Source organism: Macaca nemestrina, chromosome 8, assembly GCF_043159975.1.
Source record: "Macaca nemestrina isolate mMacNem1 chromosome 8, mMacNem.hap1, whole genome shotgun sequence".
Lineage (NCBI taxonomy): Eukaryota > Metazoa > Chordata > Mammalia > Primates > Cercopithecidae > Macaca > Macaca nemestrina.
Window position 1 is genome coordinate 154,644,240 of NC_092132.1, and position 27,119 is coordinate 154,671,358.

General features: G+C 47.4%; 1 long non-coding RNA gene across 1 annotated transcript in view; it reads right to left on the bottom strand.

Moving 5' to 3' along the window:
• LOC139355963 (uncharacterized) overlaps positions 1–26,589 on the bottom strand; it is a 78,075-nt gene extending 51,486 nt beyond the window's left edge. The window contains exon 1 of the long non-coding RNA XR_011607344.1: positions 22,640–26,589. This is a non-coding gene — a long non-coding RNA (uncharacterized lncRNA). The remainder of the gene's footprint in view (positions 1–22,639) is intronic.
• Between the last annotated feature and the right edge of the window lie 530 nt (positions 26,590–27,119).

Sequence of the window (27,119 nt, forward strand, 5' to 3'; positions counted from 1 at the left end):
CGAGACCATCCTGGCTAAAACGGTGAAGCCTCGTCTCTACTAAAAACGCAAAAACCTAGCCTGGTGTGGTGGCAGACACCTGTGGTCCCAGCTACTCGAGAGGGTGAGGCAGGAGAATGGCGTGACCTGGGAGGCGGAGCTTGCACTGAGCCGAGATCACACCACTGTACTCCAGCCTGGGCAACAGAGCAAGACTCCGTCTCGAAAAAGAAAAACAAAAAGTGGCAAACACCCCATTGTCTGCCCTGGCTCTGGCCATCTCCACGGAGTGGACAGAGCTTGGGAAAAGCTCACTGTGGAGGCCCAGAAGGCCGGGCCTGGCCTTTGCTCAGCAGATGAGCAAGAGGGTCACAGCCACCCTAGGGAAGAAGCCCATATTTGCTATGTTACTGATGATATCCACATAAATTTCTATTTTGCCTCTCACACAGAACTGGGATCTATGTTTGAGCAAGCAGCTCGTGCCAACAGTCCCTCCATGCCATCATTTCCCTGACCTCCCACAGAAGAGCCAGGCCAGGCAGCGTCCCCACACGGGGACTGGGTCCCAAGAAGATCCTGGTCCTGCCCCTCTTCTCTCTCATCCCTGCAGCACCCTGGCTTGCTGTGGAAGCCCAGCAGTGCTGGCTAAACCCACGTTCACCTGTGGCATTCAGGAGAAGCCTCTGTGCAGAAATCAATTGGGAAGTAGGATTGTGTGTGCTGGCAGGTCACTCGAATGGATTTGCAGAACTCAGTTTTCAACACAGGTGCCGCCACCAAGTCCCTGAAAGACCTTTGTGAGCCTAGAGCCACAGAGCCATTTGAGGCACTCTCACAATCTCTAACAACCCTGCACAGAGGCCCTGTTTATCCAAAGGACCATAAAATTTTCCATGTAAACAAAGTTTGACATAATGAATTAAAAGTGAAGTCACCACTTCTATTTTCCATTAATCCATTCATTCAAACAAGTATCTCTTGAGCGTGTTCATCAAATACTGTGGAATTAGGATTTAGTCCATGCCTTCAAGAAATATACAGCACAGAAGAAAAGGTATAGCTTGTAACTAACAGTGGTGAATAGGTAAGAAATACACATCGCAGAAGGAAAAGTATAGCTTTTAACTGTAACAGTGGTGAACAGGCAAGAAATAAATATCATAGAAGGAAAGGTAGAGCTTATAACTAACATCATAGAAGGAAAGGTAGAGCTTGTAACTAACATCATAGAAGGAAAGGTGTAGCTTATAACTAACAGTGGCAAACAGGACAGAATCTCATAGGCTCGTCAGGAGCCACCGAGGAGGAAGCCATGGTTCACATCCACCTGCAGTAGATAAATGTTTCCCGGATAAAGTAACTTTTCTACAGCGATATCTGCTCCTTATTGTTTAATCCTCCTCGATAGGGTATTAAATTACCACTTTATGTGCTGCTTATATAAAATACATCATTGTCAGGGGAGGTTATAAAATAATACTTCACACAAGCCTGGGCTGTGAATGGTGCGAGGCAATGGGACGATGTGTTCCCGTGTTCTCGAGACGCAGAAGGGGCAAGACCCTGCTTTCCTTCTCCTCCCCACCGCCCTGTTCCCAGATGAGGGGCGGAGGCAAGGCCGCCGGGCAGTCCTAGAGCTGGCTCCAGGGCCACGACACCACGCCCAGACGCTCTGCGCCCCATGCAAGAAACACAGACTGTGGGGCAATCACCAATTTACCTAGCAGTGGGGAGAGTCCTTCATCAAAAGCCTGTGCTTCCAGGAGCCAGGACAAAGCAGGAGGCCCTAGGAAAACAGTTCCGGGTGCTCCTGAAACCTGGACAGAGTCACAGTCTGGCAGGAAGCACCAGTGATGCAGGTGTGCCCAAGACTGGGAGGATGGCCAGATGCCTGGAGACCAGACCGGCCTGCAGGAGATGACCACCTCTCTCTGGCTCATTAGAGACAGACAGTCTGGGCTTCACTTTTGTATGTGGAGTCTCACAGTACAGAAATGTCACAAAGAGATTAGACTTCGTATACCCCATTTTTTTAAATTTAAAAAACACAATTATTTCAACTAATTCTAAATCCAGCAAAGAAAAATAAATAAGTATATAAATGCATGCCTCCAAAATGTAAACCACAATCTCTTTACCCATAGGAGACCCAAAATTTAGTGTACTTTTTCTTCAGTATGATCTCATTTTTTTTTAAGCCATTACTGAGGTGTCTCCTCACTGCCCCATGAGGAGGTTCATGGGCTCTTCAGGGCTCTTTGCTGTTTCATCATTTTTTAGATTTAAGGGCAGGATCATTTTCCCACACTTGCTTGCTTCCCTGATCACCAATTTTTCACAAGGACGTCATTGTGCCTCAGAAAACCTAGTAACTGAACTTCATTAAAAGTGAAAACGATAGGGACATGTTGGCTGCTATGACAGCATCCTCAGTCACCGAATCTCCCTGGGGGACCCGACACACCCCCAATCTCCTTGGAACCCCAGCATGCAGGTATCGCTGCGGCTGACAGGACTGACCCACCCTGGGGGAGGCATAAAAGCAAAGGGAAGAGAAGGCAGGTGACTCATTTAGGAAACTCAGGTGATCCTCTCGAGTCACATTTCTCAGGGTGTCAGGGTACCAGCTACATGTAGGGAACCTCCTTGGCCTGGCAGGTGGCAGACTCCTGGGACCCTCCTCAGACATGTTAATCAGAGAATCTAAAGACGGGCAAACTCTGAAAAGTATCTGTAAAGGAAGGACTTAGCTCTGCTGTGAGCCCACTACACGTGGGGTCACGCAGGATGCCGCTCCCGGCGTCCAGTCTCCATTTCACCCTCCTGGGAGGAACACCCGTCAAGTCACAGAGCACGGTCTTCAGCGAACACCTTCCTGCGCGACCTCCACTGTCTCCCAGCCCTGCAGGAGTAGCCGCCGAGTAGGGGAAACAAGTCTTTGCTCCTGACCCGGCCACCTTGACGCTGGGCATAAGACCAACACTGCTACGTCTCTGGGGAAAGGAGCGGCCCTGGGCAGGAATGCACTTGGCAGCCCCAGGGAGGGACCAGGTGTGGAGGACCAGGCCTCTGCCCGCAGACACGTCAGCACAGCATCCTGGAGCAGAACCTCCAGCCCAGCTGAGCCTACAGATGGCTGCAGCCCTGGACAGCATCTTCACGGTGACCCGGGGGACTGGGCCAGAGCCGCTCAGCAAGGCTGCCCTGAATTTGCAACCTGAAGAAGCTGTACAGTCGTACGTGTACTTTGCCTTAAGCCCCTAGTTTTGTGGTCACTTGTCACACAGCGACAGACAGTGGATGTGCACGGACTCCCAGGCCACGATGGCCTCTGCCGGCCTCACCCGGGCTGTCTCATCTGTTCCCGTGACATCACGTTTCTCAGAGCCAAAGGCTGCCAGGATCCCCTCTTTTCTTCACGACGTCGTTACAAGCTCACGATACAAACTGAAAAAAAAAATCTGTAAAATACAACGTATGACGCAATACAAGGGGAATGCCCAGGCACACACACACGCGAAACAGGCACAAGTGTGAAACAGGCACATGCACAAACAGGTGTACATGCGTGAAACAGGTGCACGCGTGAAGGTGTACACTCGTCAAACAGGTGTACATACACACATGAAAGCACCCGACATGAAGGGCTGTCTTTGGGAGCCTAGTTTTTAGACATCTCCCTCACCCTTTTACATCTGCACGATCACAAACACAGCACACCACACTACTGAGGGGAAGCCCCAGCTTCTCATGGGGGCACATGAGGCTTTTTATTTATGCCACAGGTTGCATCACTACATTCTAGAACTGCAAGGCCCCCCACTGCCAGGACTGGGTCAGGTCCACCCTGTGCTCCAAGGACCAGGCCGCCTGCCAGCCCACACGGACCTGCCCCTCGGATGGTGCGGCTGCTTCTAAAACAGAGGCTCAGGCCCACCCAGAGACCTGCAGTACCTGTTATTAAATCAAGACTTGGCTGTGGGTAAACGTGAAGATTTTTATTAAACATGACTCTGCAACATTCAAAGGACCATAACTGAACGCTCCTTTCGCAGCCACGGCGTGTCCAGACACTCATAGAGAAGGCCAGGGCGTGGGAACCCACGGAGCCCCGACAAGGCAGACTTGGAGCTGTGTGGCGCAGTTAGCACCCTTTTTATGCTGATACTTGCCTTTCATATTCAGATTAAAATAAAAAATACGCAAAAGTAGTTCACATTCTATTTCAATTCTCTATTTTTGTAGTAACTGGGCCCCTTTCCCTCTGGTTTCCCAGCCCAGTGATAAATAGGCCCAGCTGGGATTTGTCAAAGTCTGGACCTCTGTTGTAGAGTAAGTGAGGGGTTTAGGGAGGGGAGCAGGAGTGGAAAGGAGGAGTGGGGGATAGGGAGGGACAGAGGAAAGGAGAGAGAGAAACCGCCGAAGGCTGGAGGTAGGAGGGTTGCTCCCTGGCAGCCTCAGGCTCCCCGTTCCAAGGTAACTGAGCTGGCATCACGCATGCGGTGCCATCATATGACTTGGCTGACACACGCCAGAATTACAACAAAATGCTTCAGAAGACTAAGCACCAGCACCTTCAGATTAGGGTGGAGTCCCGGTTTCACGCTTGCCTTGTGTGACATTCTATAAATTGTAAAGATAACGCATTTTCTTACCAGCCATGCTGTTCCCCAAATACTAACTATAATAAAGACCAGACAGCATCTGAGTACTGAGCGTGTGTCAAGCCCCGTGAGGAAGGCATCATTTACTTTGCTAGAGAAAGAAACAGGCTCTGAGAGAAACTTCCTGAGGCCAGGCAGTTGTCTCCAAACCCACCCCGCGCCTCCTGACCCTGAACGTGGAGTACCCAAGTCATTTACGTGAATAATTTACCTACATGCATGTGAGATTGAGATTCAGCCCCCAGATCTAATCATCTCTATGCAGGAATGTGTCAGGAAGGTATACAATTCTATGAGTTCGAGCTGGGGGAACAAAGGCAGGCACCCTCGACACACATGTGGTGCGGAGGTACGCGCCCAGCACAGGGGCGGACAGGAGCAGGTCCAGCCCTGCCCAGTCACACGCCCACCCTGCCATGCCAGTGCAGGGGCCGCCACCGCGTCTCGGGGAAAAGCAGCTTCTCCTGCACAGGAATCTACCCTTCAAAGTGTGTTGCTGAGAAGGTTTGGACCAACATCTCAGAGATCAGACACCGTGTAACACGCTTATCTATACAGGCTGCCTATGTCAGGGAATCACCAATAATTCCCATCTCGCCATCAATTATTTCTGGTAAATACTGATTATTCTAAGTTAACTGAGGCAACACAAGAACAATATAATGGAAATGTCAGAGTCAATCAGCTCCACCTGCTGAAGAGCTGGGACTAATGATGAAACCTAAGGAATCCTGGAGAACGCAGCAGGACCCCAGACGCCGCGGACCACCCCAGCCTCCTTCCACAGGAGAGTTAGTCGTGGGGCAAAGGAACAGCTTTCAAGGAATCTCAGAGGTTCTCAAGGTCTTGAAAGTTGAACGGGAATTAAATATTTGCATCTGAGTCACACGAGCACATTAAAAGTAAAACTTCCTCTTTCCACTAGAATTATGAGCTTGCGGCGGCGACACTGGCTGTATCTCATGCTCGTGAGATGTTTGGGGGCAGCCGTGCGTCTCTGGTGAATCATTTATAATCATGAAAGAAGTGCTTGGGCCCTCGATCCAGGACCACAGACCCCACCAACAAGGGTCTAAACAGGACAAGCCTCGGCCTGGAGAGGCTGGTGTCCGTGGGAGCTGGGAGGAGCACCAGGAAAACTCAGGGGCAAGCCCCACGCAAGCTCGGCATGTCCTACCCCATGCAGTCGGCATCAGCCACAGGGATCTTTTGTTCTTTTTTGTTCAGGAAGGAACATATTAAAAAGCCCGGGGCCCAGGGCCTGGACTCCTCAAAGCTCTCCACAGAGCCGGGTTAATTGGCACCTTCCCTCATGTTCAAGTCAACTATATATGGCTGCTGAGGGCATCTCAGAGCAGGTGCAACACTGAGCTTTCTTGCTGTCTGGGGAAAGCAGGAATTCCAGGCCTCTGCCTTAATACCTCCCCAGAGGCTCTGGCCCAGGTGAGCTCAACTTCTCCCAGGTAAGGAGCACAGACCAGCTTCCCCCATGCCCCTCAGGTCACACAGGAGCGGTGCAGACCCTTGCAACTTGGCACGAGCCCTCGCAACCCACCCTAGAGGCAGCAGCCCAGCCCTGTGGCCCCGGCCTGGCAGGAGGCAGCTGCTGGGGCCCCTGCTCAGGGTTCAGCACAGCGAGGTCCAGCCACAGCAGGGGAGACATCCACCACCCGGCCATTCATCTTTAACCTAAAACAGACACAGGAATGCGGCAAAGGGGTCCTTCCCCTGACAAACCCATCCTTCCTATTCTCATCTCTCCCTCCTTCCCCAGTACTGCACCCAAGGCCACCCAGCACTGTGCCCAAGGCCTGACTCCCAGTTCACAGGGAATCCAAGACAATTATGATTTTGAGAAACTGGGAGCTACATAGAAAATGAGTCGGTAAAGCCATTGTCCACTGATCCTCCACTCCACACAGCGGAGAACCGTCCTCAGGATAAAACCCACGGGGCGGGGAAGAGGCGATCAAGGCGGGCAGGACCGCGGAGCCACAAACCTGGTGGTTCAGGGAACAACGCCACGTGAACACAAACCTAAAGTGCTCCACAGCTGGAAGACAAAACACAGGAGACAGAAACGCTGACCGTTTAAAAGAAAAAGAAAAAGAAAAAAGCCTCACTCTTAAGAGTCCATCAAGATTTAAGTTCTCAAGTCACAATGTATCAGCACAGACTTCTCATAATGCCTGAAACTTGGCGAAGTAAACACGTGAATCAGTTCTACCAAGTCCATCGTTTTCTTTGATGAGCCTCTTGAGTCTCAGGCTGGTTTCAAAGTAAGCCCTTCTCTGTTTGTTGATGATTTAATAATTAACATACATGAAAACACATTGACTTCCAACTTAATCTGCTAACAAAATATTAATTACCACACTGGCTGTCATCCACAGAAAAAAACACAATCACCTTCTGGTTGTAAAAACATTAGAATTCGAAGCCACTTTGGCCATCTGAACAGCCCCTGCTTTTGACAAGGGCATTCCAAAGCTAATCTGAAAAACTAGTCCAGGCCATGATCGCTGGGGGGTCGGACTTGCCTCATCACCCTACCTCCCTTCTGGAATTAGACAGAACTTAGACATTTAGTCTGATGGGAAACATTTACAATCTATTCTCTCCAAAGCTACCTGGAGGATTTCCTCCACATGACACAGCCTTGGTCTCCACAACCCCTTATCTGACAACTCTCTTAACCAACTGTCAATCAGGAAATTTTCAAATCTACCGATGACCTGGACACCCCTGCTTCCAGTTGTCCCACCTTTCCAGACCAAACCCATGTACATCTTACATTTATTTGCTCGATTGTCTCATGTCTCCCTAAAAGCTATAAAACCAGGCTGGGCTCTGACCACCTCGGGAATACGTTCGTAGGATCTCCTGAGGGTAATATCAAGGGCCATGGTAACTCATTTGGCTCAGAATAAATCTCCAAATGCTTCACAGAGTTTGACTCTTTACTGACATGGTACCTTTCATGGGTATTCATCTGGGGGACTCACAATCAACCAGAGGCAGCAGTTGCCCACTGTGCAGAAGTCTCTGCAGGACTGAGCCTCTGGCACGGGGACTCCAACCCCTGAAGCAGCAGCTCTCCCACGTCCCACGGCCTGATAGACCTGCACCTCCCGGGCTTCTCATTTCAGAGTCTCAGCAACAAATCTACCAAACGTGATCAACATCACAGAATATTCCTCGAGGCTTTTGGCTGTTGTTTCTCCCCAAGTTTACTCTAGAACCAGAATGGCAACACTCGGAACAGGATGGTTCTCAGTCACTGACCCTCCTGGTAAATACACTGTCTCCAAGGCCCTTTCCCGCCAGTCACAGCTTCCTTCATGTCAGGCTCGAAGGCCACCTCCCCAAGAAGGAAACCTCTTCAATCCAGCAACCACAGCTCCTGTGCCCATCTAGAGCTTGTCTGCCAGGAAGGGAAGACTCCTCATTCCAGAGACAGCAGGTGCCACAAACTCAGGGTTGTAGCCACTGCGAAGGCAAACACTCATGAAATTAATAGACTTTTTCCTCCTTGGATACTGACGTTTTCTCTTCTGGAGGTCAGCCAAGGCCATCTGCACGAGTCACGAGCATGATGGCTCCAGCCCCTCCTTCGGTGTCAGCAGTGTGACTCCGCTCTGAGACCCCCTGCACCAGCCGGGCCATGCACCTGTTCCCACGACTGCTGTCAGCAGACTACAGTAATTCTAAAATCATCAGCAAACTGAGGTTCCGAAGGATGCATTTTAAAGAAAAATGTGTAAGTTTTACTGCATGAAATCAGCTACATCTTTTGCTACTCCAGAGGCTTTTTGTTTTGCTTTCCTCAAGGTTCTCTACAATGATCCTGACAGTCAAGGTTCCCAGTTACAGGCAGAGGGTTGGGCAGGCCGCGTCTGCTGTGTAACACATACAGAGGATCCACATCATAGGATTTTCCCTGTTCACCAACATCATCAGGACAAACACTAAGCAATAATAATCTCCCTGTCTGGAAAACTGAGCTCACTTGAGAACTAATGCAACAAATGTGTTTGACAAAGTTGCAGGTGGACATTTTAGTGAATAAATCACTATTTCAAGGAGGATAAAGTCTCACTATTCAAAGGCATGTTTTTGTCAAGTTTTGTAATTTCAGCTTCATGCATTTAAATCATGAAGTGAGGCTTGTACCTGATACATTACAGAATCTCGACAAAATAGACAAAATTCCAATTCTGTACATTCTCTCTCATTCTTTTCCATATGCATACAGATGGTGGTAATTTAAGTTGGCATTCCAACAGGATTTCTAAATTAAACTGTCTTCTACTTTAAACACTACGTGTTAAACATTACACATTCCATTGTTCAACATTTATAGCAGGGTCTGTATGGCCCGTTTTAATGATTTCTTCCTCACTAAAAGCAAGCGTTTAAACAATAAATGGTCTACTCTAAAATATTCTAGAGACAGAGATACATTTGGAGAGTGGACACACTTAACACAGAAATCCGCAACATCAAACAGGCACAACCGGCAGTGAGGGTGGAAGGGGCGCTATGTGAGTGCCCCTAAAAACACACACAAGCCTGGCTGCTTAAAAGGAATGAATATAGCTCAACACTCCCATGTGAACATTGATGTGTCTACTGCCTTACAGAATCCTCCTAGCTGAGCTGCAGGAATCTTCTTTGGAACCTTTTCTCACCTACACTGCCTACAGGTGCCCACTGGGCTCCCTGGGCATTATCGTGTCTTTGTTTAGAATATCACATTATTAGGAGATCTGTTTAATCCCAAGTCAGAGCCTTATCATAACTCAGACACCATCCCTCAGGGCTTGTGGGCCAACTTCGGCTAATGCAGGCTGCTCCACAGTGCCCTGCAGATGGGCTTGGTACATCCACACGATTTTAAGATTTGGGGCTGCCGTTTTCTGCAGTCCCAGACGCGGACTTACATATTCATCATGACTGAAGGCAGCACGTATTTTTATGTTCCTTCTGTAACGGTAATAATCATGGCAACATTTCCCCGATCCTTAAAAAAGCCTCCTAACAGTAGATGCATTCCACCCCCTTCCTTAAAATTAATAGAATTTACCAAACTAGGTGAAATCAGTCTTCATGAGAAAGTGAGAAATCAGTGTTCACACAATGGCATAGTAGCTGGGCATAGAGTATACGTCAACATCCCAAACTAAGCACCCATCACAGTTATTCCCAACTCGCAGGAAAGCTAGAAAAATTAGAAGGCTTAAAACATAATTATAAATGAAAATAACAAGAAACCAAAGTTTCCGAGGAGCATTTGTTAGCCAAACAAGGAAAGCCATTAACCAGTGCTGATTACATTGCATTTGATTACATTGCATTTGATTACAGCAGCCAAAGACGTGTCCAGAGGAAGAGACTTTTAAACATTAGTCTTTCAGTAAGAATGGTTGCTTAACAAGTTCAGACTACTGGGCTACACCAATCATCAATTAAAAAGCAAGGCAAACGAGTGAGAGTCATTTTCCTTAATCCTTAACGTGTCAAAAATTACCACATTGGTCAAGCTGGTCTCCAACTCCTGACCTCAGGTGATCCACCCACCCCGGCCTCCCAAAGGGCTGGGATTATAGGCATGAGCCACCATGCCTGGCTGAGAACTGTTTGACAGAGGCTGAGGGGAGGCTCCTGTCCCTTCCTGGGACATCCACATCCCACCCAGTTTCCCATACCGACTGTGACACTCGAAGCATCACAGCAAGGGCAGCTGCATCCCCACAGTTCTCTGCACTAACACCACAGCTGCGCGCGCAGCCATAGCCCTGGAGCTGCCACTCAGCCTTATCGTGCTGGCACAAGCACAGCAGAAACTAACACGACCCCAAGAGGGAGGAGTGGGGACCCAGGGGAGTGAACCAGGAGGGAGGAAAGTGGCCCAGGGGAGTAGGGAGGAGTGGGGGCTCAGGGGAGTGAAGAAGAAGGGAGGCATGGGGGCCCAGGACAGTGAACCAACAGGGAGGCGTGGGGGCCCAGGGCAGTGAACCAGGAGAGAGGCGTGGGGACACAGGAGAGTGAACCAGGAGGGAGGAGGGTAGAGTTCGGCCCAGCGAGTGAAACAGGAGGCAGGAGTTCGACCCAGGGAGTGAACCAGGAGGGAGGAGTGTGATCCAGGGAGTGAACCAGGAGGGAGGAGTGTGGTCCAAGGAGTGAACCAGGAGGGACGTGTGTGGTCCAGGGGAGTGAGCCAGGGAGGAGGAGGGAGGAATGTGGTCCGGGGAATGAACCAGGAGGGAGGAGTGCAGTCCATGGGAGTAGGGAAGAGTCTGGTCCAGGGGAGTCAACAAGGAGCCTTTGGGGGTAGCAAGTTCACACACCACAAATACCTCCCAATCCATCCGCGTGCAGGGAGGGGCCGGAAACCACGCAGGAGCTACAGCGCTTTCTCCTCACAGAAGAGGAGTAAGGATATCGAATCATGCATGAAATCAGAGCTAAAGTTCTACCACGGTGGGGAGACGCTTCACAGACCCAAATGGGTGCAAAACAAAACCAATCATACAAGATCAGTGGATGGAACGGGATCAGAAATTTAAGCCTGTAACAAGCTTTCAGAAAAAACTTCACTTGATCTGCAAGATGACTGCAGCTCTGCTTGATCATTTCTGCAAATGTCTAACTCACGATGAGCCATCTCAGAGCCCTTCAAGAGGAGTAACAAAATCAAAACGCCACGGCATCCTCCGTATTTTAGATAGCCTGCAACAGTATGGAAATGAGCAGCGGTGCCAGAGCTTTCAAGTTTGTTTGAAGTAAATTTCAGCATGAGGGCAGCATCTTTCTGGCTGAAGCAATGAGGTAGGCTCCTGCTCACCGCATGGGAGACCAGCTTTCAGCTAAGCTGCTGTCAAGGGTCTGCAAACCACGATCCCCGACCGAGCCTTGGCCAGGGATTTTTACACGTTGAAGTTTTCACAAAAGAAATATATGCAGAGATTTCTGTGGCCCTCAAAGCATCACACGTTGCCTACTCTGCCCTTTACAGGAGCTTCTAGCTTTGCTGTCAGTTACAAAGTGTTTCTATAAAATAATGTCACTGATTCTCAAGCATGCCAGGAAAAGTCACACTTCTCAACAACCCTCAATGGAGATGCACCATCCTGTGTTTCACACAGATTTTAGATTTTTAAAAGCCAAAATAAGGGAGGTAATTCAGCTAAGTATTATAGTAACACAATTTGAGATACTTAATGATGTGTGACAACAGAATACTTGGCATTCCTGTGAGGCAATAAACTAGCTCAAACACAAAATAACAAATCAAAGCATGTTTTGGCCTCTCAAAGTGATCAGTGAAATTGGAAATAACATTCAGTTAAATGACACTAAAAAAAAAAAAAAAAAAAAAAAAAGCACAAACAAAACAAATACTACTACACCATCACTCCTTAAATTTATTGAACTACTGCTGCCAAATAAAATGGAGAGACTTCTTACTGCAGGGTAATAATCAGCCATTGTCATCATGAAATAGACCGCTGTGCAGGCTCAGGCCCTCCAGCCCACAAAGGCAGGGGGAGGGAGGAGAAACGATGGCCAGAAACAAAGGGACAGGGCAACCATGACCTAGTCAGCAATTGTACCCTCCCACCTTTCTTCTGGACTTACAATTTTGGAGCCATCTGGGTTTACCTTCCTATGTCCGTAAGTCAGCAAGTTCTCGAAGCCAGAAATCTACAATGCTTCTGGCAGCCAAGTCCTCTCGGCCTTCCCCCCATGTTTTAGGGCCTCATCAGCTCACCCCTGGATAGTATCAATGGCCCCGGAGCTCCAGTCAACCTTGCACTCCACAGACTCAAGTATGCCAGGAGCCACTCCAGGCTGCCACTGCCATGACCAAAGGCTTTCAGAGACAGTCGCCAGCACTGCACAAATCCATGTGGCTTCACCAGGCGCAAAGGGGCTCCAGCATTCCATCCAGTCTGTCGCTGCTACCATAGCTGTGAGTCTAGGATGTGTCAGGAAGGGAAGGAAGACACCATGTACATCATCTCATTTAAGCTTCAGTGTCACAAGGTGGATTTTGTCGTGCCCGTTTTATGGATCAGGAAAGTTTTAAGGAGGGCAAGCACAGAGCCCTGCTGACACAAGAGCAAGACCCGCAGAGGCCTGGGCATGACCCCCGCCCCACGCTCCCTGGGTCCTGATATCCACTCCTCCCCCGTGGGAGCCTGATCCTGGGTCTGCCTGAATTGCTACCATTCCTAAGACACGACTCACGTCTGTCCACCTCCTCCTTTATCTGTTTCCCGCAGCCCAGAGGCGTGTGTGCTCTTCCATCCAGACAGACATCACACTTCAGCTCCTGCATCTGACATCACTTCAGCCAAAAGCTTCTCTCAAACCTCCCCCACACCTGCCGGTCACACAGGTCTGCACCCATCACCTTTCTCACACGAATTCTCACATATTCCTGTGTAGCACCATCCAACTGATGATAGTCTGGGAGGAGGAAGCTTTGTAGATAAGTCCACGTTCTACTTTGCTCCCAGCCCTCCGTCTTGCGTCTTGCATGAGGCAACCGATTAACAGCAATTTCATTTCAGCACAACATTTCCATTTGAAGAAACGCAGAGCATAGGGCTCTGGTCATAATTAAAAGCTTGTTTCATTTGTCATTTGAAATTCCATGTACTGCTGCAACAGCAGCACCCCCTCCTCGCCAGGCTCTGCCCTAAGGACATCTTTCTTCCAGCGCTCGATTCCCATCAGAACCCTGGCAGTGAGAGCCCCGCAGGTTTCCCAGCGCCTCGGGCTGCGGCTTCCACGCTGGGCCGGCACTGACAGGACCGGAATGGTGCCCCCAACAACTACAGGATTGGAAGCTGGTCGACTGCTCTGTAGAATGGAGACGTGTTAGTAATCCCCGACATTTCCACTGACAGGCTGCTCAGGTAAACTGGGAAAAATCCACAAACTAGAAAGAATCCATGGGGAGGAGCACTTCTGTCTCCAACCTGGCAGCAAACGGTGGCTGTGCAGACGATCTCTTCAGGAAAACTATCGACTGTATCTCAGGTCAACAACAGCCCCGCTGAGGGCCAAAAAATCAGCTCCCCCTGGCCCTCACTTCCTAAAGGTCAGCCCTCCCAGGCCACCTCTCCTGGAAGATCAGCTCTGACGCACCCACGACGGTCAGGAACCGGCTCTGGGACACATTTCCCAGGCTCCTGCCCACCGCCCTCTCTCTTCTTCCTCCTCCATCTCCCTCTTCACTCCCATCCGCCCTCCCCCTTTCGCTTCCCTTCTCTCCTTTCCTCTCCCTCCCTCATTTCCTTTCAGCCCTCACCTTCCTCACTGCACTTCCCTATGCAACTCAGCGGACGCATTCTCAGGTCAGTAGAGTTTTCTTTCACTCTGTTTTTATTGCAATGATCATTCTTAATGAACAGAAACCTGTTTCGGACCATGTGGATGCCACCTCCTGACCAACTGCTGCCCCGCGGCTCCGTGTCCACTCAGTGACCTCACGGCGCAGGTGCCCAGCAGTATGGCTGTGACCAGGGGTAGCAACATGGGACATGAGAGAGGTATCCCAGCCAAGAGGCCCTGCAAAGCCTCCCCAGCAAACCGGAGCAAGGCCCAGGGCGGTAGGGAGAGCGCCGTGCTCACGATGTAGGCAGTTCAGCTTCCGCAAACTGTCCATCGACTGCAACTTACTTTGTTTCCATGGTTACAAAAGAACCATAAGCATTCTGAAATATGTTCTTGGTTTCATGTTTGCGAAATCTAAGCAACATTATAAGAAAAATCACTGAATTCTGCCTGAGGCTCTAGGGGTGTTTTCCTCTCTGAAAGGAGCCCCCTTCCAGGACTTGGGATTGAGTGACAGCCTTCAAAAATCACGGTTATCCTGGTGGTAACAGGGAACTCCTCAGCCCGCCAGGAGCTGGGGCCCTCGACAGCCCCCATGGCTCCAGACGCCAGTGTTCTAAGGATCACACATGTGCAGATAGCAAAGCTTTCTGCACACACGCCAGGTGCTAACAAGCCCCAAACGTCTCACTCATACTTCCTAACCACATCGCTTCTCTCAGCCTCCACGGCGTTTCACACTCTGCCTTTATATAGAGATGAACCATGCGTCCTGAGCGCTACAAAGATTCAACTCCTTCCGGGAAGAGGGGTGCATCTTTCCATCACGGGGTCCTCACTCCAGCTGGCACAGGATTTGCAGAGTGGGCGAGTCTAATGTTGATGACACTTTCTCAATATTCCCTTCACACCCCTCCAAAAAGAGTGCTGCCAGCTTCTTACCGACGTTGTAATGAGCAAAATATTTTTCTCTTATTTGTCACTTTTTAACGTAATACTAGTGAAGAATGTGACTCTGCATGTACACTGTAAGCACCCACACCATGAACATTCTGCTCTCCTGTGACTGTATTCACAGGTCACAAGGACAAAACTTCTCCATAGTAGCCAATATATATATATATATATTTTTATATATATATATTTTTTAACATGACTTCCACTCATCTGAAAGTCACAGATGTAGCTTTTCCTTCATAAAAAGATCCAAATGATACACAAACCAGGTTTAATAAACACATTGGTCCAGGTGGGAAAATGACCCCTCAGTCTCCCTCCCCTCAAAGACCAGGGCAGCCAGGAAACTGCGCTCTCCAGTAAATGACAGCCGGCAGGATTCCCTAAATAAGCAGCCGGAAGATTCCCATCTCGCAGAGCACACCTTTCAAGACTCAAGATGCCCCCGCTCCCTGAATATCCGACGAAGAACAGGGCTACCCAACGGAGGACTGAGGCAGTAAACAAACATGTATTTGGCCGGGGGCGGCGGTTTATGCTTGTAATCCTAGAACTTTGGAAAAAGGAGGCAGTCAGATCACAAGGTCAGGCGATCGAGACCATCCTGGCTAACACGATGAAACCCCCGTCTCTACCAAAAATACAAAAAATTAGCCAGGCGTGCTGGCGGGCACCTGTAGTCCCACGTACTCGGGAGGCGGAGGCAGGAGAATGGCGTGAAGCCAGGAGGCGGAGTTTGCAGAGAGTAAGATCACACCACTGCACTCCAGCCTCGGCGACAGAGCAAGACTCCGTCTGAAAAAAATAAAATAAAATAAATAAAATTTTAAAAGTTTTCAGCAAATAGCATCATCGACCCACAAATGAGAGGTACCGTTTTCATTCTAGGAGGGAAACACTACAAAGCACGTATATTTTAGCCCTGTAAGTGAATTCTTCGGGCATTCCTGTGTCCGCTATCAAATGCAACACATCACCTCAAAAGGCAAAGTTCTATAAGTCACATCCAAGGAAGGGAAAAATCATTCTAAGTTTTAGCCATCCAGTAAGAACCTGATCCAGAGAAGCCTACTTGGTTCCAGACTCTAAGCAGCAATATATTGCTACAATGTACTGAAAACAAAGGGATAATTAAGAAAATTTCAATGCTAATAAAAGGCAAAAACATAATTAGATTTATTCTACTCTAGACAGAGCAGCCGGGCAGTTCACCCATACGTTATGAACGTTGCTGTTTTTCAGACAGGGTCCCAACTCTGTCAAGGCTTGACAGCAGGGGCGTGATCTCCACTCACTGCAAGGTCCACCTCCCAGGCTCAAGCGATTCTCTTCAGCCTCTGGAGTAGCTGGGACTACAGGTGTGCAGCCATCATGCCCAGCTAATCTGTGTGTTTTCTGTAGAGATGGGATTTCACCAGGTTGCCCAGGCTGGTTCCCTGGGTCTCGAGTTCCGAGCCTCAAGCAATCCGCCCGCCTCGGCCTCCCAAAGCGCTGGGATTACAGGCGTGAGCCATCACGCCTGGCCCTTTTTTTTTTCTTTCCTTTTTAAGCGATTAATGTGCTTCAGAGTCTTGTAGGCATTTAAAAAAAAAAAAAAGAACAAGCAAATTCTGTAAGGGAAAGAAACCATTAACATGTTTTACACACCTCAAAACTCAAAACAGAAATACTAAGAATAAAATGTATTTTATTCACAGAGGCATTCTTAAAGTTCTGTAAAAGTGACACCATGGACACCACCACATCACAGACGAGTGTGGCAGGACTGCTCAGATTCAGAACACATTCTAAACAGTCCTCCTGCCACTTTCCTCAGTGGGAACACTTTATTCTGTCTTTTATTCAAATTAAGTATCTTGCAAGGGAGTTGAAGAAAACTGCAGAGCAGATTTTAAAACTTCAATGCTTTTCTCAATTTTCGTCACATTCTGATGCATTTTTACCTACTACACGGCCAATAAGTTTAAAGCTTTTTGCATCGATAAAGACAATGCTCCTTGTAGCAATAGGCTTTTTCTTTTCTATACAAAGATCTATAACTTAAGCTAGTAAACTGGGCATTTCACAAAGATTTTGCACAATTCCTAGCACAGATTTTAGCAAAATAAAACCATTATCTTTCTGCAATTAAATAACCAAACATAGGAAACTGCACAGTTAAAATAACCATTCCATTATTTTATATAAACACAAATGATAAAGGAGAGTATGCTTTGGAAAACAGTATTTCCATAAGCTAATGATGAAGCAGAAGACAGTTCCTCAGCCTCATATGACATTTGACAACCGAAGTACTCTGGCCCAAGCCCAGCCCGGTTAAATGGAGGGGAAGTAAACATGTGACCGACCGTGGTGGGGCACTGTGATAGCCACAGTCCAGGAAAGAACAGCTGACATGTTTCTTCTTCATGGGAAAACTGAAACATACTCGAGACACCTTAATTCTTTAAAACACAGTCTGCCCCAGTACTAACCTTAAGCTCCCATTGATAAAGATTGCGATAACCAGAGGTGTTTATCCAGGCCCTCGAAAATCACGGACATGGTACATACACAACATTTTCAAACACTCAATGCTGCCAGTATGTTAAATGCGCTGTGATACCGGAGGTCTTGTGCAGGACCAGAAGCATCGCAGCCTGGTTACCTTCCTGGTGTTCAATGCTTTGTATGTGCAAAGTCTGCTGTTACAATTTACTGGGCTTAATGTCATTCAGTTTGTCACAGAAGAGAGCTATGACATTTACTTAATTCCACACACAGATTCTCAAAAGTTCATCTTCCACCAATGACCGCTCTGTCCACAAGACAGCGGAGGGAAGACCCAGGAAAGGCCTGGGAGATGCCAGGTGCTCACAAACTGGTATCAGTCTGCTGGTTCTGGCTTAAAGGAAAACAGACATAGAAGAAAATAAAAGGACTCACTACATCTAATATCACAATGTTCTCAACTTTACCTTAGCCAAAAATAAAAGCGGAATAGCAAAACTACTCCAGGGCATGATTCCAGGGCTAATCTGAAACATGAAATATTTAGAAGACAAAGCTTATTGTGAGTGCAATTAATATACACATAAAACACTGGTTTCGCAAAACCCAGTCTTTGCGATTGCTTTTATAAAAAGTAAAATTCTCATGAGGATCACATACACTAACTGATTTTCAAATGAAGGGACTGGTAAACTTCAGGGCATATGATTTCTGCCACACACGAGGGGAGAAGTGAGAGAGAAGAGCTAGGAACAAGTGTGCTGAAGCTGTCCTAGGACTGAAATTCAGTTTCTGCCAAAACAAAAACACAGGAGGCTGTCAACTTCGATAGCAAGCTCTGCTTGAGAGCGTCAAGATGTTAAAATTGCAAAGGGGCTTCTCCCTGCTATAGGCACGCGTGATCCTTGCAAAAACATAGCTCAGCATCATCAAAAGTCAGGAAAGAACACAAGCTTTCCAGACACGAAATCCAAGAGCAGAAGGGAGCAGAGTCCAAGCTTGCTCGGCAGAACTGTTCCCGGACAACAGCACAGAGGACGTCACAGGGAGGGCAGGGTAAGCAACAGCAGCTTCCGTGATGCCGCAAGCAGGGCCTGAGCCAGGAGAGCAGTCTCCTCCAACCTGACAAGGAGGCGCGAGGAGCCACAGAGAAGTCAATTCAGGGTCTTTTTCAGAAAGGGGCAACAATGAGAAAATCTGGTCTTACCCAACCACCCCCCACCCACGGTAACAGCTAAACTCGCACGTGCGTCTGTCACCTTCCCCACCCCCTCTTGCAGATGCTCTTCCTGCACCCGGGTGCCTGTCTCCGTGCTGCTCCTGAGGCCACACCTATTGCCATCCAGTAGTGACCACGAATTCACCTTTGTCCGGGCGAAGCAAACGCAGAGTTCACACACTCTTGTACAGGTTTGCTGGCCGAGAATCTAACCGAGCTGTCCAATTCCAGATGTGCTGGTACCAAGGAGAACGCTCGATGTCCGGCATTTATAAACGGTATCAGTGGGTTCTCCTGGGACTCCCAGGCAGCCGAACGAGGGAGGGAGCTGTTGCCCCGTTGCCCCGAGCCAAAGCAGCGCTGTGAGGCAAACACCACAGGCCACATCACACTCGAGCACCGAGTCTTGACCGTTGCTCGTTTGTGTGTTCAGAGTTCAGGGTACAGGCGACAGACAGGCCTGATCTCAGCCATGGGACAGCAGTGATTGCCCACAAGTCCCGTATCTAAGCCCCGACTTGCCCATTGGCCTTCCTTCAGGAACAATGCCCACCTCACAGTGCTGCCATGAACGCTAAGTCAGCACGTATATACACAACCAGATTCATTGCAATTGTGCTTTCTACCCCAAGTTAATACAACCAGGTGCTATCATCGAGACTGAATAACCAATATTAGAACAGAAGGTCAGGCCAGCGATGGTGGCTCAGACCTGTAATCCCAGCACTTTGGGAAGCTGAGGTGGGTGGATCACTTGAGGTCAGGAGTTGCAGACCAGCTTGGCCAACATGGCAAAACCCCATCTCTACTAAAAATAATTTATCCAGACATGGTGGCACACACCCTGTAACCCCAGCTACTAGGGAGGCTGAGGCATAAGAATCGCGTGAACCTGTGACGTAGAGGTTGCAGTGAATGGAGATTGTACTCCTGGGCTCCACCCTTCCAGCCTGGGTGACAGAGCAAGATTCTAATAAAACAATAAAAGGTCAAGATGAGAACTGATTGCCAAGGTCCACAGTCCATATACTTAAAACATAAAATTCATTAGCTAGTACTTGATCAAGTTGCTGCTTTCTTCATTACAATCTTGTATATCCTTCTAACACGGCTCAAAATGTTTACATTTGAACACACCTCGAGTATAACAAAAAATAAAGTGCCTGTATTTCACAAACGAGCAATTTCCAGTAAGGCTGCATCCTGCTCTAGTTAATCCTTTGACAACGTAAAACTGAGCCTTCCTGACACAGCACTGACACATGGTACAAGAAGAATGACCTCCAATTAAATCGCTAGATTTAGAGAACACGTAAATATAGTTTATCACTAATTCACTAGCCATTAGCAAGATTTTAAAGGAAGAAAAATTATCAGGACTGTAACTAGGAATAAAGGCAAAAATAAACATGAAGAAATTAGTCACGTTTAAATCAATACCCTTTCTGTGAGGCCGTAACAAAGTATACACAGCAGGGGCACAAACTGTCATGCTAAACTGTCACCAAGCTCTCTATGAAGGTGGTAAGAGCGTCCCAAGTCGCAGAGCCTCGTCTTCCTATTTAAACCCTAAACAGCCAACACCACTCAGCATGCAGTGAGAGCTCTGAAAGCTCAGAGGAATGCATGATGGGATGAAGGGCCCTAGCCCTGCCATCACCCTGCTGCTTATTAAAAATATAAAACAAACCCCTGCCTTCAAGGTGCCCAGATCTAACTAGTACAAGGTTTTGCTTTTAACAAGTTAACTACGAATGATGAAGACTCTCAACAGCTGTACGAAATGTTAGGCAACCTCATAAGAGGAACTTGGCTGAGACTAAACCCAGAGATGGTTTTTTAACCACAGAAGAGGAAAGAACTGAAGAACCTTACAGAAAGTTGACAGCAATTTCTATTTCTCTATGGTAGAACCTGGAATTTACCTTTGAGACAGACTGCCCTTCTGTTCTGAAAAATCAGATTTTTCTTGCAATCCTCCATCAGGACTGAAATTCCCAAAGGCATGGAAAACCAAGTACTAATTTTAACCCCCCCCCAAAAAAAAAAACTACCTATGATCTTAGATGTGAGATTTAGTATTCTCAAATTCCAAATTTGGAAATATTTTGCCCAAAGTCCTTATTTTCCCTGTTTACTTGAAAGCTCTCTATTCTTTTGTCCTAAACATCTTCCTTCTCATCCTTCCAAACAATATCTGAAGATGAACTTACATATCGTTTTCAACGTTACAAAGAAGATACTACATTTGTCATGAACTGTTTATATTCACAACTCTAGGAGGGATTTTGCTACATTGTGAGGAATAACACGAGGCAGTTAATACGCCACGAATAAAGAACAGTAGAAAGTGGACACATTTCCTGATGAGTGCCGATTTCTCATTGAGCTGCTGACAAAGTTATAATACAGAAAGCTAGACAGCTGCTGTGTTAGTTCTACCTCACTTAAGTGACCGAGTCATTGTTGTTTCGGTTCCCTCTCTCGTCTGGGGATGAGACACACCTCACAGAGCTGTTTATGATTTCAGGAACACACACATCAATGAAGTGACTGTTCCTAAATCGTTGCAAAGGGTAGAGTAACCTGCCAAATTTCAACTAGATTGTAACAAACAACTGTTTTCATCCTACACGCCCCGGTGCCAGCAAGATGGTGCGTTCTCGGATCCCTGCGGGAGCCCTATTCCTGGTGCCATAGAGCACGCACACACACATTTACATCCACATAATGTACGTATATGGCACACTGTAACACGTGTACCTGCACAGAGCGTACACACATCCGAATACGCAGAGTTTACATAAGTGCACTACGTGCATACAGAGTGCACACACATCCAGATCCATGTAGGGTACATGCATAGAGTGTACACACATCCAAATATATATAGTGTACAAACAAGTTCACTATGTGTGTACAAGCACAGAGCATACACACATCCATATAGCAAATGTACATAGGTATGCTAACATGTATGCACATGCAGAGCATGTACACACGTCTATATGCATACAGTGTACACAGGTATACTATAACCTGTATGTACATGCATATGGCATACACATGCACATCCGTATGTACACAGGTATGCTATTTGCTATATGTATACACATGCATATAACATACATTCTTATCCAATGTACGTAGGTGCACTACAGCATGCATACACATGTGCAGTGTACACATATGCACATGTATACAATGTACATCAGTACACTAACGTATAAAACGTATACACATATGTGATAGTGTACGTACATATGCAGCATGTATACGTATTGTGTACATATCTAGAAGTTTATTCAGCGTGCATAGTGTACATGCATGCTTGTGTGCACATATGTATATATACATCTGCAGAAATAATGTGCACATACCCACATGGTGCACGTACACAGGTATGTATATGGCATTAAATACATGCATGTATGTACACATGTAGAACAGATAGGTGTCCAACTAGTGTGCATATAATCATCCCCGTAGATACACACATATACACATGTACATGCATGCCTACAGCATGCACGTGTGTAGGACACAAATGTAGTGTACATACCTATACACTGTAAATACATGCACAGTGGAAATACACGTAGTATGTGTACACCACATACACACATGTACATTTATACAGTACACATACACCGAGACCCAGAACGGGTCATGAGTATTAACACGGCGCAAACGCTTCCAGTTCTACCTAAGTGAATTTTTTTCAAACTATAATAGAACTCATATAAAAAGGGTTTTTAAGGAAATCAATACAGCTAGTGACAAAAACAGTGGGAAGGGCACAACCACTTTCCCTCAGAGTTCTGGGCCTGACCGTGGAAGTTCAGAGGTTTCCTAATGCAGTACACATCAGAACTGACTCACAATGAAGCACTCCTTAAAAATTAAAAATGTGTCCTCATGTTTTGGCCTTTGAGACAAAGCCTCTTAGTTAATCGAGTTCTGACTGAATTTGACTCACAGTACTCTGGCAGATTCTTCATTTTCTGGTGAGACAGACGAATGTCCCAGGGTGAGGGCAATGCCAGCCGTTTCAGGGTCAGCTTTTCGAGGAGCGATGTCTGGCAGAACACAATCCAACACCATAGTAGGATCTCCCACCCAGCCACTTAGACGTTTTCTGGTACTTACTCTGTCTGTTTGTTTCCCTTTCTTGAATTCAGCTGGGGGGAGAAAAAAAACCAAAAAAATCAAAACCAAAAACAGCCCATGTGTTTGTGTGTCTGAAAAGTGAATACATCCACATCCAACTTTCTAAATGATACACGGCAGGTGTTGATGGTCACCAACCAGTGGCCACTGTTGACAAAATACAAAGTCATCTGCAAACATGAACGAGTTTCTAGGAATACAAAAGTCAAGGGAATTTACTTCACATATTAAAGCTCTCAAGGGTGCTCATCAAAAATATATTTAGAGGTTTTGCTTTCAAGTTATTTTTGATGATTTTTAAGTTGCAATACTTAAAAGCCTCTGGGAAAAGAAAGGATACAGGTATCTGGAAGATTTATACTAAATGATTTTCATGTCTTTTTGATAAAGTTAAATAAGGTCAGCCTTGAAGTAATGGGTTCCACTACTCTGAGGCTGTGGATGGAATCCACACCACCACCAGACAATTGAATAAACAGCAAGGCTGCACACACAGGACACAGGCAGTGAGCCAGCCTGACTAGTTGTCAGCTTCTGGGTCAGTTCTACCCAGTTCTGGCCAGGCCCCACTGGAGATGAAAACCTGCCCTTTAGAAGCCTTCAAACCCCACCTTTCAAAATCTAATCCTCTTCAACTGAGGCCCAAGTCCAAAAATCTACTGACATCTTAGCCCGCGTTAGGCCAGCTGTCCCCCAGCCTTTTTGGCACCAGGGATGGGTTTCATGGAAGACAATTTTTCTGGGGGGTGGTTTTGAATTGCAACTGTTGCACCTCAGGTCAGGCAGCGGATCCTCATAAGCAGCACCTCCGAGATCTCTCACAAGCAGTTTACGATAGGGTCCCAGCGCCTAGCAGAACACACAGCTAATGATAGGGTCACAACACCTAGGAGAACATGCGGCTTATGATAGGGCTCCAGCACCTAGGAGAACAGGCGACTTAGGAGAGGGTCCCAGCACCTAGGAGAACAAGTATTAAATGAGTTGGCAAAGCCAAAATCCACCGGATCTACCACTCCAAAGCAAACATACACCACTGCCCAATATTGATGTGAGCCAAAAACAGGGAAGTCCTGAGGGCCCACACTGACCACAGCCAGACACCACTTCTGCAAGAAGCAAGCACGCACCTAGAGATCACCAGTGATGACCCAGGAGAGCAGCTTTGAGCAGAGACAAAGGTGAAGGAGAGGCACATGGGCCAGGGTGCTGGGTGTGCCCGTCTTTGTGACCTCACTGAGATTGCTGACCTCTGGCCCTTGGTGTCCCTTCCGGTGGAGGTAGCAGCCCCCAAATCCCTGCCTCCCTTCAGCACTGACTGAGGCGGCCCTGAAGTCTCCCCAGGGCTGAGACTGTTTCTAAATCCTGTTAACTGCACACCCACATGAAAAACAAAAAACAAAATATCAAGTATACAGACAGGAAAATAAAAATACGTGAATCCTCCCTTATTCAACAGGCATTTAAAAAGTAACAGGAAAATTGTGATAGTCTTTAAACAACCACCAGCTATCACGTCCTCTTGAAATGTTTTAGCTAATCAGGAACATCTTTACCAAGCACTTGCGTGTTCAGGAAATCAGTTGACAGGTCCCAAATAACCTCGGAGCCTGCGACCTGACCCCCACTCACGCACATCACCTCTCCAGAGAAACGTGTCCTGGACACCTTTCAAATGGTGAGGAACAGGAACAAGGGTAACACCTCCTTCTGGTCCAGCCTTCTCAGGAGCCAGGCGTGGCCACTTTGACCCTCTTTTCCCTTCTGTGGCTCCTACAAAAAACCAGTCAGAGAGCCCAGGCTGCCTTGCACTCCAGGGATACCTGGCACAGGCCCCCTGCATGTCCTTATCCAAGCTCCTGGGGCCAGAAGGGTCTTGCAATATTTCACTTTCCAGTTGACCATCCCCAGCCTGAAATCCAAAGTGCTCTAAAGAGCATTTCCTTCGAGTGTCATGAGGAAGCTCAGAATGTTTCAGGTTTTGGAGCATTTTGGAGTAGGGACTCTCAGCCTTAATTTGAACCTCTTCAAGGAAGCCACACACTGAAGCCCCCGATGTCCACCCTACACAATCCCAGCACACCATCTGAAGTCCTCAACAACAGATTTTCTTTCTTCAAAAATAACCACAAGTCACAAACTCACACGCAATCACAGAAGGGGGTTGTGGACACCCACACAGATGATGAAATTTAACTGTCACATTTTTACCTAGGTAATTTAAAGTCATTCCTCAAAACACACCTGTTTTACTGAGTTGCATTTTAAGGTGAACAGACACAAATCATTTCAGGGAAACAAACGTCACTTTGGGCTGCGTGTGGTTTCTTGACTCCCGTGAATAACTCAGCGTTCACCCTCACTTCTGGATAAGGGAGACGATGCAAAGAAAACTGTTAAAACAAAGACATGAAAACAAGTTTAAGAAGGGTTTGAAAGGTTCCTCCTGTCCTCCTGGAGGGGAGACGAGGATGCCTGGAAAGCTCACGGGGGACAGGAGCACAGCCTCCTCGGTGTGTCATGGACGCTGCCTCACCAAGGGGAGAGGATGATGCCTGGAAGGCTCACAGGGGTGGGAGCACAGCCTCCTCAGTGCTTTCTACACTCAGCAGCTTCAGAAATTCCTGCAGAAGCAGAACACATCATGAGAACTGAGACTGGAACACCCCCAAAGAAAGGGATGAGGGGTCAAAAAAAGCATTCGATCATTACCAAGGAGCGCGGGCATGAAGCCGCTTCAAAGACCGTGTGAGAAGTCACTCATAGGCGTTTCAGAAAATAAGGGTAGTGCGAGATTGCTCGATCAGCTCAAACAGGCTGCCGTCCCTCAGGCCATGAAGTCCCTGAGATGAGCCTGTCACTGAGCAGAAGTCACTCGCATCTCTGCCAGAGAAAGTACTACAAGCTGACACATAACCTCATGAAACCTAGGCTTCAGCCGGTCAACAGTGAGTCTGACATGGTACATCCCTCCAGATAGTTAAAGACCCCAGGGGTTCATCGGACAACCTCGAAGGGCTGTGTCTGTCCAGCTCCTTTTCCAAGTTCTGGATGATTTTTCCTAATGCACTATAAGCAGCATGTTCCAATAGAGATGTAATTAACTGGATGGGTGTCCTCTTAATTTTGAAATTAGAAACACACTTGGCCAGGCACGGTGGCTCATGCCTGTGATCTCAGTACTTTGGGTGGCTGAGACAGCTGGACTGCTTAAGTCCAGGAGTTCAAGTCCAGCCTGGGCAACATTGCAAAACTCCATCTCTACAAAAAATACAAAACTAAGTCAGCCATGGGGACACGTGGAACATGTGCCTGTGGGTCCTGGCTACTCAGGAGACTGAGGCAGGAAGATCACTTGAGCCTGGGAGGTTGAGGCTGTAGTAAGCTGTGCTCACACCACTGCCTGGGCAACAAAAAGGTTTTTTTGCCTGTCTCAAAAAAACCAAAGAGAAAAAGAATTATATACCTGACTAGGCCAAAATAAAAGAGGCCTTCGCTGCCTACATAAAGGGCTTTCAGAATTCACTTCCATCCTTAGGAAAGGGGGCCAACACCAGGCTGTGTCCCTTAAGATGCCCTGTCTCATATGGGAAAAAAAATCAAGAGAAATCAAATAAAGGCCATAAAATACATCAGTTTCAACACTAAAATTTGATAGTATGCTTTAAATTGAAGATGAGTTAAGTCACATTTCCAAACCTCTGAAAGCACGGTTACTGGGAGGGAATGGTTTGCAACACACAAACGCAGCTCTGTAAAAGTGCCCAGACTGGATGAAGGCTCAAACGTCAGTGCAAGGAGAAAGTCTGAACAAACTCTCTCCTGCCCTGCTGCTGTCCTCTTCCAAAACAAACTGTTTATCTGTCAGTTTAGAACAAGGCCTAGGGAGGTGGGAGGCAGGCCTGGGAGGGTCACCTAGCATCCAAGCTCCTCATCCACACAACTGCACGAGGCTGAGCTGAGCAGTACACACAAACACAACTAATTCTCCCCAAAAAGAAGACGGAAGGCAGCACACTGCCATGCCAGGCACCCTGCAGATGAGAAGATTGAGGGGAGCCAGAGGTACCTTTAATCTTGCTTGCATGGTGGAGGGAGAGGAATAATGCCACTCACTTGAGTGTTGCACAATTCTTTCTAGCACTGAGTAGCAGAAAACAAAAATTATAGATGCTTCCTCAGATAAGTGTTTCTGTAGAACTGAACATAAATTACGTTCAGGAAATAGCATTATGAATGCCTCAAGTGCTTCTCTTTTCAATAATCCCAGAGTAATTCTATAAACCCAG